Source organism: Chanodichthys erythropterus, chromosome 7, assembly GCF_024489055.1.
Source record: "Chanodichthys erythropterus isolate Z2021 chromosome 7, ASM2448905v1, whole genome shotgun sequence".
NCBI classification, from domain to species: Eukaryota; Metazoa; Chordata; class Actinopteri; order Cypriniformes; family Xenocyprididae; genus Chanodichthys; species Chanodichthys erythropterus.
In genome coordinates, this window is record NC_090227.1 from 9,753,501 (window position 1) to 9,771,093 (window position 17,593).

The following is a 17,593-nucleotide window of genomic DNA, read 5'->3' on the forward strand; positions in this document are numbered from 1 at the left end:
GGATTTTGCATAGAGTAAAAATAAACCTTTAAAAGGTCCCATTCTTCGTGATCCCATGTTTCAAACTTTAGTTAGTGTGTAATGTTGTTGTTGTTAGAGTATAAATAAAATCTGTAAAATTTTAAAGCTCAAAGTTCAATGCCAAGCGAGATATTTTATTTAAGATATTTTATTTAACAGAAGTCGCCTACATCGAACGGCCAGTTTGGACTACATCCCTCTACTTCCTTCTTTAATGACGTCACTAAAACAGTTTTTTGACTAACCTCCACCCACAGGAATACACAAGAGTTGCGTTTGTAGAGTGTGTTTGTCGCCATGTCGTCGAAACGCTGTTATTTTCATCCCGCAGTTCAATCACTGGGTCTGATTCCGGCTCAAATTGACAGGGTAAAATTAAAGACATGTTTACAATAACACTGAGCGCATGCATCTCCACGTTATGGTAAGAGGCGTGACCTTTCCGGGCAAGATGCGCTAAGCTGCTGTCGAATCACAACACACGAACCGCTGGCACAGAACTCGTTACGCATTTCTGCAGGAGGAACTTCATAGAACAAGGAAGTCATCAGCCCGTTTTTATGACAGTGGAAACAGCGGTATACAGATAAGTAAATTATGTGAAAAATACTGTGTTTTTTTACACACAAGACATGAAAAAAAACACGAAAAACGGGACCTTTAATGTTAAAAAAAACTAAATTGGTTGTGTTGACCCAACGTAAGTACATTAATTTGGAATAACAGAATTGCATAATGCTGAAATAAAGCAACTTAATCATGTGGAAATCCTTTCCATGTTTTTAAATATTTTTTTTTTTATGTTTGTTCAAAGAGTTATTTTTTGAGTGTATGTTTTGTTTCATAGTGGCGTTTGACATTTTCCACTCTTCACAACTCCAACTGTCTCATTACAAATCAAACAGAACAGCTTTGTGCTGGATTGGGGCAAAATAAACGCATACCTCTCTGCCCAATTATCTTTGAAAACTCTTATTTTCTTAGTCAACTTTTCTTTTCCTGGAAACTGACATTTTCACCCAACTCTCACTGCGGTCAAGTGTTTTATCCGATTACGTCAAACATCATACGCTCACTGGATATCATGACAACGTCACACAGGAAAACTCCACTTTACTTTCATTTTGGACCATCTCCAAAAAACATAAAAAAAACTAAACAAATTATTTACAAGTTTAACATGCATTTATCAAAGTAGGAAATCCACACTTTAAAACCTTTACACACAATAAGTGCCCTTGAAATACAAAATGGAGGTGGGTCCAAATTGATTTCCCTCCAGGTCCAGATCCGGACCGGAGTCTGGACTTCGAGAACCCCTGGTGTAGTAGTTATAGCTCTCTGTTTTCATCAATGCCTCTTGTAAATAGTTTATTTTACATCACACATCTTGTTCTTGTTGGATTATCTACACGCTTCCATCCATCCATCCATCCATCCGATGGGGTTGCTGGAGCCTGTCCCAGCGTTTCAGTCCATAGGGCTGGGAAACATTCTGGATGAATGGATAGTCAAAACAATTAATTAACAATCTGAAATTCATGCACTAAACCCCTGACCATCTTAACAAAACACAAACTCATTTTCTGAATTTGAGTTTGCATTTAAAAATCATACTTGCAAATCACAAAAACATGCAAAACATGTTCCAAACAGGGTTCTCATTTACATACTAGACCACATCCATAGTTTGAGCATGAAGGAAGGAGGTCAGAGGCTTTATCCCAATCTGAAAATTGAAATATTTAGATATGGGAACAGGTAAGTGACCTATAAACCCCTTTACTTACTGTACTGTAATACGACTATTAGAGGTGGTGACAACAAAACAGACCATAGCCAGTTTACTATAATGCCAACTGTGGAAACACTGTGACAACATTTATTTGCATTGGGCTTTGAATTGCATTCTGACTAAGGGTGTGAATCTTAACAGCAAATTGACTGAATTTGTGATTCAATGGTTTTCAATTAGATTCAAAACCAATTTAAATTATTTTGAAAGAACGCCTGAAAGAATAAAAGAACAATGCTATGAATATTTGCAAATATGCTATATACTGATCAGAATGTATTTATCTGTAATTCATACTATAGTGCTACTTTTTCTCTTCGTCAGCTGCAGATACAATATTGTTCTTTTCTGCTTCAGAGAGTTTTGAGCAAGAGACTGCAGCAGTGCACAATAAATTCATTTTTACAGAAGATTTCAGATTTACTGTTTGAAAAACCGGGGATCATTATTGGTCACTGTGCAATTGTGAATATCCCTGGGTTGTTTTCATCAAGAACAATGTAACATTCCTCTGGGCCTGCAACTTATTAATGGGCCACATACAATTTATATATATTATATGTGGAGACAGATCTCTTTTATTTGTATTGTATTCATTCTTTTTTCTTTGGCCTATTGTACTGTGGTAGATGTGCAACTGCAGTGTTACGAAGAAGACAATAACATGTTTTGTTCGGGCATTACAGTACATTCGGGCAATTCCAGCGTTATGGACGTGACATTTGGAGTCAAACGTTGAAATAAAAACTTTCAAAGAATGCATTTAATACCAACATATTGAACCATCTATTTATATTCATAATCCCTTACTAAAGGAGTCCAGACATTAGAAAAAAAGTCAGTCTGCAATCGTTTTATATTTTAGATATGGGAAATATACGTACGTTACGGACGTGACAAAAAAAGTCACTAAGTTGTGGGTGACAACATATTTTTTAGGAATTCTGTAAATTACACTGCGCAAACCAAAGTAATACTGCCCAGCGAATGAAGAAGGATTGGCTTTCCACAGAGCATAAAATAATAATTTTATTTCATTTTTCGTGTTTGCATTTATGAGGAAACAACAACGTTACGGTCGTGACAGTTCTCCTTTACGGACGTGACCGCGGTTTGAAAGCGGCACAGAAGACTGCTTTAAAACTTTCACAGAGACCTCAAGCAGGCATTTACACCACCAAATACTGAGATACCTGGGATACCATGGTAAGACTGCACAATTTATCAACCTTTTACTTTATACAACTTTATAATCTTTATTGCAAAAGGTTATTGATTAGACCTATATTTCTCATATTGACAAAGCGTGTGCATTTAAGAATCAATTTAGAGACCATGATTTTCCTTCTTACAGAACTGCTTGCTAAAATACATTGACAAATATTAATGTTTATCCAACCTGGTCTCATGGGAGAGACATACCAGTGGGCACGTTTTGGCGAGACACAAAATTACGTACCGACGAGTACGTCTCGCTGCAGTTTCCAACAGAAACGAACGCTAGAGGCCGGTAAAACGCAGATAAGCGCTTTTTCTCATTTTCAAGCATGGTTTCGACGACGGCCGGGGTCGGATTATGGATTCATAAAGACTCGTTTTGGCGTCTCCTCGCGCAATATGATGTCACGACTTCAAAACGCATCTGACCAGAGTGCCCGATTTGTAAACGAACGTACTTTGGACTTTCCGGCTCTACGCGTTTCGCTTTTTTTGGCCGTAACCAAGCTTGCTCGGTAGCTCGGCCGATACGGAGTTGGACTTACGGCGAGGAGTCGACTCCCCCTGCCTGGGTACGAATCCCGTGAAAGGCGACTGACGGCAAAAAAAAAAAAAAAGAGCTCAAAGAGACATCTAAACGAGCTCGAAAATGGACTTCTTACGTCACGTTTGCTTTTGTTAACACTATCGGGTAGGTTTAGGTGTAGTGTCAGTGGGAAGTTATTTTAAAACGCAACAGAGTGCAAATGTCAAATCGAGAACCACGGGGATTAGTCTAAAAAAGCAACTTCATAAAAATGTACCGCATTCACCCTATTATCTGCTCCGGCAAAAAAAAAAAAAAAAAAAGGACACGCTTTTGGCGCCGCTCAGTGGACATTTCAGAGCGAAACTGCAGCGATATGTACTCACAGGTACGTTTTCGTCATGAGACCAGGTTGTATTTCGCGACTTGCGAAAACGTGCCCACAGGTACGTTTTCGTCATGAGACCAGGTTGTGTTTATCATAAAGCAATTTAAAATCGCATGTTTTCCCCACAGTCAGGTGACGTAGCACTATTGTCAATCACAATCATTTTGTGTAATGATCACATGGTTTTCGGCTAGTATGCAGAGTTTAGAGTTAAAATGATCAAACTCTATTTCAAGTCAAAATTATTACAATCTTATTATTTTTATTTTGTCTGCTTGAACGCATGGATTGTGATCAATAGGCTATTCGTTTTTTAACCAACAGGTAAAACCGCGACATCCCGAGGGAAGTGTGCTTTGAGACACAGTGCTCTTCTATAAAGCCGAGTTCAGACTGCATGATTTTAGCCCTGATTTTGGGTCGCCGACAGGTTTTGAGAAATCGCAGACAAATGCCCGAAATCACAGGTAAATCGGTGCTCGTTCACGCGAGTGACAATCATGCAGTGTGAATGCGCAAAGACGCGATCTGAGAGAATCGCCGTTGAGTCCCCGACGCCCGTGAGATATTTGGCATGCTAAATATCTGGACCTGTCGACGATTCAAAATCCTGCTGTGTGAAAAGTGTTCTGACTGAAAACTACATCGGCGATGACCGACAGCCAATGAGAGAGCAAGATACAGAGCAGCAGGGAGTTCAGGGAGGAGTTATAGACCACAATATCAGCAAGCATGGCTTTGTTTCAGATAAACATTACAATTCTATCAAACAGAAACAAAGCACAAACATTTGCCTGACCATCCGCAACAGCAGCACATTGAAAAGTTATGTATTTACCTCCAACTCTCATTGCAGAACACACAATACACAGTCTCCCCAACCATTTCCTCCTCCATATTCTTTTTTCTTTTTCTTTTTTTTCTCTGCAAATCAGCGCACCGGCAATTGCAAGCTTCATATTGCAAGCTTCTTGCCGGCTACCGTTTTTAATAATAATAATAACTCCGGTCTTTCGTGATATCGCGTTGTTTTCTTGTTACATCTCGCGTGTGTTTGGTTGTGAAATGTAGTTTGCATGCCAGACAGTGTTGTTGCGAAAGTCATGCAGTGTGAAACCTTCTGTCACCGATTCATCGTGCAGTTTCAACACAGCAGCGACTGAATGCTGGCCAAGATAGTCATGCAGTGTGAAAAGAACAGTGACCCGACTACTTTGAAAATCGTGCAGTCTGAACTCGGCTTAAGTTGTACTGTATCATATAGGCCTACCTTTTGATGTTAATATATCGTTCTGTAACTGGCAAGAGAAAGAGAAGATCGGTTCATGTGCTGCAGCTAATCTGTCATGCGCCATAGGCTATTTAAGAGCGACATCTGTTGTTTAAATTTTGTTATAAAATCGACTGAATTTGAAAGTTGAACCTTTCTCATATTAAAACTAACAAAACACTAAGAGTATTGTGACTATTGGATATGTTCTGATATACGGTAAGCCTGAAACAGATCACATAAAGAAGCAAGTCATAGGTTATGATTTAATATGAAGCGTCCGTAACAGTCACATCCGTTAAGCTTATGGTTGTTCAGAGCAAAGTAGTGAGATGATTCGTTGATCCTTGTAAGAATAAACATAATTTAGCTTTGCATATTAAGTTAAGTTATTTGTATGTATAATTGTTATATGACAAACTAAATTGTTAAAATGTTACGGACGTGACAGAGCACGAAGCGTCGTAACCTCTTAATTCCAGTTCTTATAAATTCAACATTTCAGCTGTTATGACGAAATGAGTGTATTTGTTTCTCAGGTAGCCTATGTCTCCATCTTTCTGCATAATGCTTACTGTTAAAATAAAGTTTAAAAAAGGGCGTCTTTGATCCCTTTTTTGAAAGCATGAAATATGGGTGGTTGAAAATGTAATAAGCATTGTTGCTTAGCTCATATATTGTGGATAAACAAGGCAATTTTCTTAAAATTTCTGTTAGAGCACATTAATACAGTATATTACAGACTTTTTTTTTTTTTTTTTTTTTAATGGTAAAGATGACCTTTGCATGTAATTGGCCATTTGCAAACTAATTTATTTTTGAATATCATCAGTGTAACTATGTTTCATATCAACTCATGCGCTAGAAGGAATTGTAATAATTCAAGCAAAACATCTGCACTGTAATAGGCCTTACTAAGAGATCTGAGGCAGGGTTTTGTGTCACACTATAAAACAGATTTAATATTTCCATTCTGAATAGATGATCTTTTGTTTTTGTCCTTGAAATTATCGTGTTTCTTAATGTATACCGTTTGTGTAACAGTCAACTATCTGTATGATTCTTTTGTGCTATCAGACTTCGCACCTCTCTGTGAGATCGATTCTGAGCCGCGTAGGTCAGGAGCACCATGAACAGGACTTGTAGACGATGCCATTGGTGTAAAGTGGATCTCTGACAGGGTCTTTAATCACGGCCCAGGAAAAAAAAAAAGCAGCCAAGCACTATTCCCCCATATAGACCCCTGACCCTTGCATTACATTGCTGTCTTGCTGTACATGCCAAACACAACTGCATCTATTTTATTGGCTAAATTGGATTCTCTGAGGGTAATGAAGACAAAAGTGGCTGTCATCAGCTTGAACTGCTGACTAATTAATATATGTATGCTTGGGGTGGTGGTAAATTAAATTTGTTTTTTGTTGTTGCTTTTACACATTGAAGAATTTCATGATTAATATCATAAATCAGAAAACACGTGGGCATGGACACTATTAAAAAGCAGGAGTTAATGGAAGAAACCAATGTGGCTTGTGTCAGAGAAACATCTCTAATATAAACAGGAGGGCTGGTCGAGTATGTGGTTGTGCAGTGTCCTATCTGACACGTCCATGCTGGCAGAGTCAGCGACCCTTCTGTTTTAATGAAAAGCACACACATGTGAACACAGACACACACACTTTTGTAAACGCCAAAGGTCAGATGAGTTTCCAGTGTGAAATATTTGCTATCCGTTGTGAGAAAATAGAGCTAATATTTGTCTGTCAGTTTTCACCTGTCAACTCTGAGTGTGAACACAACCAAAGCCCAAAATAAATATTTGATGTTAATTGAACATGACCATAGATGTAAAAATCGGATGATTTTACCAGATGATTACTTGTTTTAAGTGTTTGCTGAAGTTTGTATCCGATCCCAGTTAGGGATGTGAATTGTAAAGTATTTAATGATTCTAATTTTTTAACAATACTTTACCCAAAAATGAAAATTCGGTAACACTTTACAATAAGGTTCATTAGTTAATGTCAGTTAACTACATTAGTTAACATAAACTAGCTAAAAATGAACTGCACTTCTACAGCATTTCTAAATTTTTGTTAATGTTAATTTCAACATTTACTATTATTAAAATCAAGAGTTGTATTTGTTAACATAAGTTAATGCACTGTGAAGTAACAAACTATGTACAATTTACAAAACTATGTACAAACTATGAACGGCTCCATTTTTATTAACTAACTTTAACAAAGATTACCAAATACAATAACAAATGTATTGCTCATGGTTAGCTGATATTAGTTAATACATTAACTAATGTTTAACTAATGAACCTTATCGTAAAGTGTTACCGAAAATTAATTTACCCTCCCGCGTGTTTGACTTGCTTTTCTTCTGTGGAACATAACAGAAGTTCAAAGTTACTGAAGGGTTAGATAGAGTGTCATAAAATGGTAATGAAAATTAAAATACTTACTGTTTTAACACCAAAAAAAAGTATGATTTGACCCCTTTTACACAAGAAAATCAGCAATGCGAAAAAAAATAAATAAATAAGCACCCCCCACATACACTACCAGTCAAAAGTTTGGAAACATTACTATTTTTAATGTTTTTGAACTAAGTCTCTTATGCTCATGGCTGCATTTATTTCATAATAAATACAGAAAAAACAATAATATTGTGAAATATTATTACAATTTAAAATCATGATTTTCTATTTCAATATACTTTAAAATATAATATATTTCTGTGATGCATAGGTGAATTTTCAGCATCATTACTCCAGTCTTCAGAGTCACATGATCATTCAGCAATCATTCTAATATGCTGATTTGATACTCAGTTGTTATCAATGTTGAAAACAGTTGTGTTGCTTAATATTTTTTTTTTGGAACCTGTGATACTTTTTTCAGGATTCATTGATGAATTAAATATTAAAAAGAACAGCATTTATTCAAAATATAAATCTTTTCTAACAAAATCACTAAATCACTTTTTATCAATTTAACTCATCCATGCTGAATAAAAATATCAATTTCTTTCAAAAAAAAAAAAAAAAAAGAAAGAAAGAAAGAAAAAACCTCAAACTTTTGAACAGTAGTTTATACGGCTACATAATTTTAACATTTTATTAATCAAAGAATCCTGAAAAAGTATAACAGGTTATAAAATAATAGTAAGCAGCACAACAGTAAGCATACATTGATAATAAATCAGAATATTACAATGATTTCTGAAGGATCATGTGGCACTGAAGACTGGAGTAATGATGCTGAAAATTCAGTTTTGCATCACAGAAATAAATTATATTTTAAAGTATATTAAAATAGAAAACCATGATTTTAAATTGTAATATTATTTCACAATATTATTGTTTTTTTCTGCATTTATTATGAAATAAATGCAGCCTTAATGAGCATAAGAGACTTCATTCAAAAATATTAAAAATAGTAATGTTTCCAAACTTTTGACTGGTAGTGTATATATTCTCAGACATGACCTTGCATGTTTGCAAAATTCTATAGGATTTATCTGAAACATAGCAATTAATACAGTACAACAACTTCTCAACTGTAACGGGCTTCTCTTTGCGTTTGTGATGTGAAGTCTCTAAGTGGCATCCTAACTTTTTCGACTTCATATTGTCAGAAGCTAATGGTCTCTCTTCATTACCCACCATTGTACTGGTGAATCTAAGGGCGAGATATGCCTCGTCATATTTTCTTGTCTTGAGTCTGGCTACACTTTATGCGACAAAGCAAACATTTTTAATCTATTTGTCCTTCGTGTCAAAGGTTGCACGACCACTTGGAGTACTTCAGAAATATAACGAGGCATCAATTTACTGTCAAAATTTGTCCTGTTGCATCCAGTGTAGACAGCATCAATGATTATAATGGGTTCTATTTGCTTTTGTCGAACCACTCTAATCTGGTGTTGACACATTGTTTTGGTAGTTGAATTTTTGAAGTAGATTCATCGTCTGCTTTATGTTTATCCTAACACTCTTTTCACAAACTTGTCCATGCTTAATGAAGAACCATTCATTTATATTTTTACACGCCTCCCTGCAATACTCAATTCTGATTCTGCAATTGCGCCATCTAGCAGTCTGTTATTCCATGTCAACAACCACTACAACTGATAACATACATAAAATATGTATATGTATTTGTGTTCAATTATTTACTTAAGTGGCAAGTATTCGCATAAGCAAGAAGATTTTGCAGTGGGGTCTTGTATTACCCTGATTTCTTTAGCAAAACAATCTGCTGACTGTACACTATACCTTAGCCTTCCTATGCCCCCCTTTTTATAACCCCCAGTTAGGGAACTACTGAGCTAGATAGTTATTGTATGTCTAAAGATGTAGGCTACTGACTGAAAAGTTGCAAGAATGGTTCAAGGAAAAAGTAAAAGGAATGATATTGCAGGTGCAAAAGAATGATTCTGAAAATACTGTTAAATGGCGGCTTAGAGGTACAGAGTTACTATCAAGAGTACCACAGGTACAAATGGAAGCAAATGCTGAACTGGAAAGACCATTAATAGTGTGTGAATTGTATTCTGCAGTACAAGGCATGGCTAATGGTCTTGCCCTAGGAATTGATGGGACCCCTATGGACTTTTATAAATCATTTTGAAGTGCAATAGGGGCAAACCTGCTGGCAGTACCCAATGAAAGCCTTGCTGAAGGGCAGCTACCAATGAACTGCAGGATGTCATTTTTACATTACTAGAAAAATCATGGAGACCTGTTGCAGTGCATTGCTTTGATTCCAACTCCCTTCAAAAACTAAGAAATGGCGGTGAAGAAGATATCTTCAAATGGATGTTTTTTATGCACATTTCTGGTCATCTTAGCACTGAGAATAGGATGCTTGTGTTCCACAGACAAAAGAAAATCCTGCTGGTCTGGAACAACCTTTTTCTTTTTTTTTTTTTTTCTTTTTTTTTACTATTCATTTAATGTGACTTATAATTATAGAAGAGCTTCAACCAGAGCACATTAGCATGAATTTGAGTTAAAGTTAAAGAAAATGATGATGGTCAAAGTAATGGAAAATTTATCACTGAGAGTAAATTGGAAAAAAAGAGAATGCTTTGGGTTACTGACAGATGAACTGAACATTAGAGTGTTGGTACATTTAGGTAATGATTTTACTGTTAAAACTAACTGAGAAGGAATATTAGAGATGGATGGCAGGGCAGGACATTGGTAGATAGTTCTACCTCGTTTGTCTTCTATAAAAAACACTCATTATAAACAGATTGGTTGGTTCAGCCCTATGGTGCATATTGGCAGTACTAGAACCTCCTGTGGATTTTTCAGGGAAAGTACAAACAGTGATTGTTGTTTTTCAGGGGGATAAATACATTGGATAACACTGTAAGTATTAGGAGAACTTTTGAACTTATGTTTTAGATTTGAATGCACAATATAGGGATTAAGAAAGGCCTTGTACAATAAATCGCTGTTATAGATTAGGAAATACTTCACTTTTAAATATAATCCATTTTAGGTGGACAAAATACTTTCATGATGTCACTTCCTCAAACATGATAAGAGGAAGATTGTTTTAAGGGAGATATATACACATTATACACTACCATTCAAAAGTTACAGGTTGGTAAGATTCTTTAAAGACATTATGCTCACCATGTATGCATTTATTTGATCAAAATCCAGAAAAAAAAAGAAAAAAAAAAACAGTAGTATTGTTAAAATAATATTACAATTTAAAATAATTGTTTTTATTTGACTATATTTTACAGTGTAATTTATTCCTGCGATGAAGCTGCATGTTCATTACTCCAGTGTTCAGTGTCAGAAATCATTCTAATGTTGAAAACAGTTGCTTAATGCTTAATGTTTTTTGTGGAAACTAGGATTCTTTTGATTAAAGGTGCCATCGAATTGAAAATTGAATTTACCTCGGCATAGTTAACAAGAGTTCAGTACATGGAAATGACATACAGTGAGTCTCAAACTCCATTGTTTCCTCCTTCTTATATAAATCTAATTTGTTTAAAAGGCCTCCAAAGAACAGGCAAATCTCAACAAAACACAGACTGTTACGTAACAGTCGGTGTGTACGCCCCCAATATTTGCATATGCCAGCCCATGATCGACGCATTACACAAGGGCAGCCAGTATTAACGTCTGGATGTGCACAGCTGAATCATCAGACTAGGTAAGCAAGCAAGAACAATAGCGAAAAATGGCAGATGGAGCGATAATAACTGACATGATCCATGATAACATGATATTTTTAGTGATATTTGTAAATTGTCTTTCTAAATGTTTCCTTAGCATGTTGCTAATGTACTGTTAAATGTGATTAAAGTTACCATCGTTTCTTACTGTATTCATGGAGACAAGAGCCGTCCCTATTTTCATTTTTAAACACTTGCAGTCTGTATAATGCATAAACACAACTTCATTCTTTATAAATCTCTCCAACAGTGTAGCATTAGCTGTTAGCCACGGAGCACTATCAAACTCATTCAGAATCAAATGTAAACATCCAAATAAATACCATACTTACGCGATTAGACATGCTGTATGACGAACACTTTGTAAAGATCCATTTTGAGGGTTATATTAACTGTGTGAACTTTGTTTATGCAATGATAGAGTCGAGAGCTCGGGAGGGGGCGGAGAGCGGGAGCAATTAAAGGGGCCACAGCCTGAATCTGTGCATTTCTAATTTCTAATTATGCCTCAAAATAGGCAGTTAAAAAAATTTATTAAAAAAAAAATCTATGGGGTATTTTGAGCTGCAGCTTTCCAGACACATTCAGGGGACACCTTAGACTTATATTACATCTTGTAAAAATATTGTTTGATGGCACCTTTAATAGAAAGTTTTAAACAAACAGCATTTATTGAAAATTAAAAATACAAGCCTATACTGTCAATTTTGATCAATTTAATGCATCTTTGCTAATCTGTGTATATGTTACGGTTTGCCACAATAGATGGGTTTTTATTGACACAACGAGGAGACAACAAGCAAACACTACCATATAACATTTAGGATAACATTTAGGACAGACAAGGAGTGAAGGGAGTGAGTCCATTATATAGGGAGTGAAGATGATCAGGAACAGGTGCAGGTGATCCGTGATGCTGAGGAGCTGACGAGGGAAGTGAGTGCAGGTGAGGAGACAAGAAGATCATGGGAAATGGAGTTCTGGAGACGAGGGAACTGTGACAGTACCGCCCCCTCCCGGTAGGCGCGACCTCGCGCTGTAGATGTAACACCGGGGACAGGGGGTGGGCGCCCTGGAGACCTCATGCAGGTGTAGGGAGAGGCATGGGTAGGAGAGGAGGTCTCCAGGGCGGGTCCATGAGCCATGGCGGGTCAGGCGCAGTGGGCAGCCATGGAGGCTCAGATGCAGTGGGCAGCCATGGCGGGTCAGGCGCAGTGGGCAGCCATGGCGGGTCAGGTGTAGTGGGCTGCCACGGTGCTCCTTGAGGCCCACCCATCTGTATCCCACCCCTGGGTCCCTGCACCAAGTAGTCTTGATATTGCCATGACAGAGTGGTTAGGATGATTAGGAAAGAATATGCCACCGTTACCTTTACATTACGACTCTCCTGTCATTTTTCTTTGTATTTAAATAAAAAAAAAAAAATTCAGTTCGATAAAAGTGAAAGTAAACACGAGCCCGCATTCAAACGCGATGTCAATACCCCGCATTTTGAAAGCGGCTCCCTGATGCATGCAGATATCTCCCAATATGTAAGCTATTTTAGGCTGGGCTGTAGTTGTAACCATCTCTTAGCTCTGTATCAAAGAAAAATTTGGTCTTATTTGCGCTTTGAATATTGAGAGAGTGCGATTATGATTGCACTTGTAAAGTGTTACCATAAAAATTAATAACAGTTTTCTCTTAATCTTATTAAGCACAAACAGTAAGGTTTCATTTGTTAACATTAGTTTATGCACTGTGAACTATCATGAACTAACAATGAATTACTATTTTTATTAAAGGGTTAATTCAGCCAAAAATGAAAATTCTGTCATTTATTACTTACTCTCATGCCGTTCCACACCCGTAAGACCTTCGTTAATCTTCAGAACACAAATTAAGATATTTTAGTTGAAATCCAATAGCTCCGTGAGGCCTCCATAGGGAGCAATGACACTTCCTCTCTCAAGATCCATAAAGGATATTAAAATCATATTTAAATCGGTTCATGTGAGTACAGTGGTTCAATAATAATATTATAAAGCAATGAGAATATTTTTGGAGCGCCAAAAAAACTAAATAATGACTTATTTAGTGATGGCCAATTTCAAAACAATGCTTCAGGAAGATTCGGAGCACAAATGAATCATTGAGTCGAATCTGCTGTTCGGAGCGCCAAAGTCAAGTGATTTCTGCTGTTGGCAATTTGACACGCGATCTGAATCATGATTCGATACACTGATTCATTATGCTCCAAAGCTTCATGAAGCAGCGTTTTGAAATCAGCCATCACCAAATAAATCGTTATTTATTTATTTTATTTTTGGCGCACCAAAAATATTCACGTCGCTTTATAATATTAATATTGAGCCACTGTACTCACATGAACTGATTTAAATATGTTTTTAGTACCTTTATGGATCTTGAGAGAGGAAGTGTCATTGCTCCCTATAGAGGCCTCACGGAGCCATCAGATTTCAATTAAAATATCTTAATTTGTGTTCCGAAGATGAACGAAGGTCTTACGGGTGTGGAACGCCATGAGGGTAAGTAATTAATGAAACAATTTTCATTTTTGGGTGAACTAACCCTTTAACTAACATAAAGATTAATGGCAAATATATTGCTCATTGTTAGTTGATGTTGGTTAATACATTAATGTTAATAAATGAGACCTTATTGTAAAGTGTTACCATTTTTATTTATACTGTTTTTATTTCTATGATCAGTTTGTGGAAAGGAGTTCAGTTTGGAGGTCAAAAGTTGTAGAAGCTCATAAATCATGTACAGTAAGGTCTGAAGAGACTGAAATCATACAGGGGAGAAGTCAGTCAGTTGATTTAGTGGCAAAACCTTTTACAGTGCTTGAGTATTGTTGTCTTTTACTGCATATGATAATTCATACTCAGAAAGTAGAACTAAAATAACATTCATTACAAGATGTTTAGTTAAATAATTTCAAATACACCTGAAGAATATTTTTTCTAGTCATGTATTTCGCCATTGAGGATTTCTTAAAAATAGTGTGTAAAAATCTTGTCTCGTCTCGTCTCGTCAGAAAGCTGTCTCGTCACACCTCTAATTATATATATATATATATATATATATATATATATATATATGTGCGTGTGTGTGTTTGTGTGTGTGTACTAAATGCTCATTACATCTAAAAAGACTATTAATAAAAATGTGACCGAGTTCAGTATCCTCAGCAGTCATGAGGACACAAATGACACGATGTCCTGAGAAGAACCCAGCTGTATTTTTCTTTGGGATTTTAAGTATTTGGATTGTCATTTTCTAACATATTGACAATATTATTACATAAATATGTAAAATAATCTGTAGTGATATAAACAGTGTAAACTACAGTATAAGAAGTTCAGTTTAGGTTGTGTACGAAGCAGCTGCACACACACACACAATCCTCTCAGTGAGTGAGGTTTAATGCAAATGACTGATGACCTTATTGCTGGGTTACAGAAAATGTGCAGATGCGAAACTGATGATGTCAGCTACAGGCTTTATTTATGCAGATTTATTTAATGTGTTATTTATGTTTCTCTAATTCCAAATACTGAAAGGTTGTTGTGTATACATTTTTAATGCTTTGCTCTCATTGTTTTTTCTCTTTCCGTCTTTCCGTTGATCAGTCATGCACGCGGCTGCCGTGTGCTCCAGAGATGCTGTCGCCATGACGACATAATCAAACTATCTGCTGATTGAATCAGTCTCTCTCCCTGATGATTAGATCTGCTCTGAGGGATCCGTGTGTCAGCAGAACAACTGACTGCTGGCTTCATAAAGACTGCCATCTCTGGGTCTGAGACAACACCACATCCTTCAGAAATGTCTCCCTTTTTCTTTATAAATATATTTTACATTTTTTTAAATATTTTGAATTTATGTTGAAATATTTAAATAAATTTACAGTTATTTAAAATCGGCATGAAACAGAAGTTGCAATAGTAATTTCTACCTTATTATGACGTATATCTAAGTTTAAAAAAAAAATGTAGGGTGGGACTTCATTTTGTTAATTGGGAATTGATTGAATTGTTGTGGTTTGCTGTGATCTCATGTGAGTGACAGGTTGTCTCGCCCTTGCGGCAGTAAACATGTCATCGGAGAAGAGATGTCATTGCAAGAGGGAGGGGAAGTTATTTTGGTGAAAGATTACGAGGAACATGAATTTAAAAGCAAAAGAATGACGTGTATGGATAAATCATTTATAATAAATAATGCAATATTCCATTAAAAAAAGGAACTGCAGTTTGTGAGGGAACTGCAGCAGCCTCATGAGCTGATTAAAAGAAAAAAAAAATTAATTAAATTTAACGTAAAATTAAAATAAATAAACTTAAGTCATGACAACTCTTGGGGAGTTTGGCATGGTGATGGAAATGACAATGTTAATGTATTTGGTCTTAGTGGAATAGATCTGTTATGCTGCTTCTGTTGCGGTTAATAATTGCTGCTGCTTCAGAGCAAATACAGAGACTTGCAATTGCCAATACATCCACCGACATGCTGCTGTGAATATGAAAAACATTCTGCTGCTGTTGCACATAACATACATGAAATTACCCGTAGCACATCTATATAGGTGGAGCTGGGGGAGGTGGAGGGTGGGGGGACTGCTTACAGCCAAAACAGAACCAAACTATTTGAAAGTAAAGCAGCAAGCTCATTTGCTGCAGAATCAGCAGAGTCCAGTCAGCTTGCCATGTTGATTTCATAGTTTGCAGATTTCATTAAGAACCTATCAGCCTATGCCTATAGTTCCCATTCAGTCGGTCACGTTCGACGTACGTCGGACAGACCAACGAATAGGAATCTTGCTAGAGAGGCCAATCTACTTCGAGTGTAACTAAAACGAGCCAATGCACATTGGCATGCAATCATATGCATCAGCTGCTCGCCTCGCAGCGCGGGTATATAATGAGCAGCAGGTGCGTTTCATCTTCAGCTTTTCGCTTCGGAGCCGAACGGTGTTTGTTCCTGTTCTCTGCAAGCGAGTGTCTGCTAGAAGACGAGTCAAGCTTTTTGGTTGAACTTCTCATTTTTTCCGAGTGCGGGCGAACAGCACAGCAGCGGGGTCGAAGTCCTCTCTTTTTCTGTTTTTGTTTCGTTTGCCGTTTTTGAGCAAATAGCTGTTTGACAGCGTCAGAAGGCTGTTCTCACGGCCGGTACGGTGCGCTTTTGAGCGCTGAAAAGCCGTTTTTACGGCTGGTAAGAGTGAGCGCCTTCAAAGAGAGAGAAAGCACACGACAGGCTGCACACAATCCTTGTCTGTGTTGCGGTGGCCATTCCCCTGCGTGCTTCAGCACTTCTAAAAGAGTAAAGTCCCTGAAAGAGCTTACACAAGTAGATTTGCGTCTTTTTAAAGACGACATCCTACTTGTGTTTCTGGATGCGGTCGTTCCTGTCCTCACTGACGGCCACGATCACCGTTTCACATGTCTGGGCGCGTGCTGAAGTGATGTTCGTGGGTGTTCATGTTTTCATATGAGAACATGATCACGTTGACACGCCGGTCGTGACTCTTCTTTCTCCGGGAAGCTTGAGTCCCCTCTGTTGTTGGCCAGCTGCCGCTTGTGTGTAAAAGCACAGCCGCGGGTCTGCCTGACACTCTGGGAGACCGTGGAGATCAACGAGAGCAAACCTCTCGCTCCTCTGCGTGTCGTGTGCTGTCGAGCTGCCGGGCTGCAGCGCGGGTTGTCACGGCAACCCAGCACTCGCTCGGCGCTCTAGATGCGCGGTTCCCTTGCATAATCTCCATTGTAGCGCCCTCTCTGGTGCACCAGAAGAGGTCTACTTTGCTGATATGGCTTGGGTGACATGAGGTTGAGGGGTTCCTTCGGGGAACCAACCCCCTAGGGCCCCTCCCTCTCTAGCGCATTGCAAGCTGTGCAGTTTCTGGATTGAATTGCTGGTCCTTTTCATAGGGGAACCTAACATTTCATTCAGAGCTCCAGCTGAGGGACAGACGTCGATTGCAGCATCGGAGAGAGTGCTGTTATGCTCTGGAAATGAGGGTGACGCTGCCCACTGTAATGGTGTGTGCTTATGCTGACTCAGATTCGGAGTTTACAGCCATGCTTTCCTGGGTCTTCCAGATGTGCATGGAAAACTTGGCAGTATGGGGGTATATTGGTGCCATAAATATGGAATGCC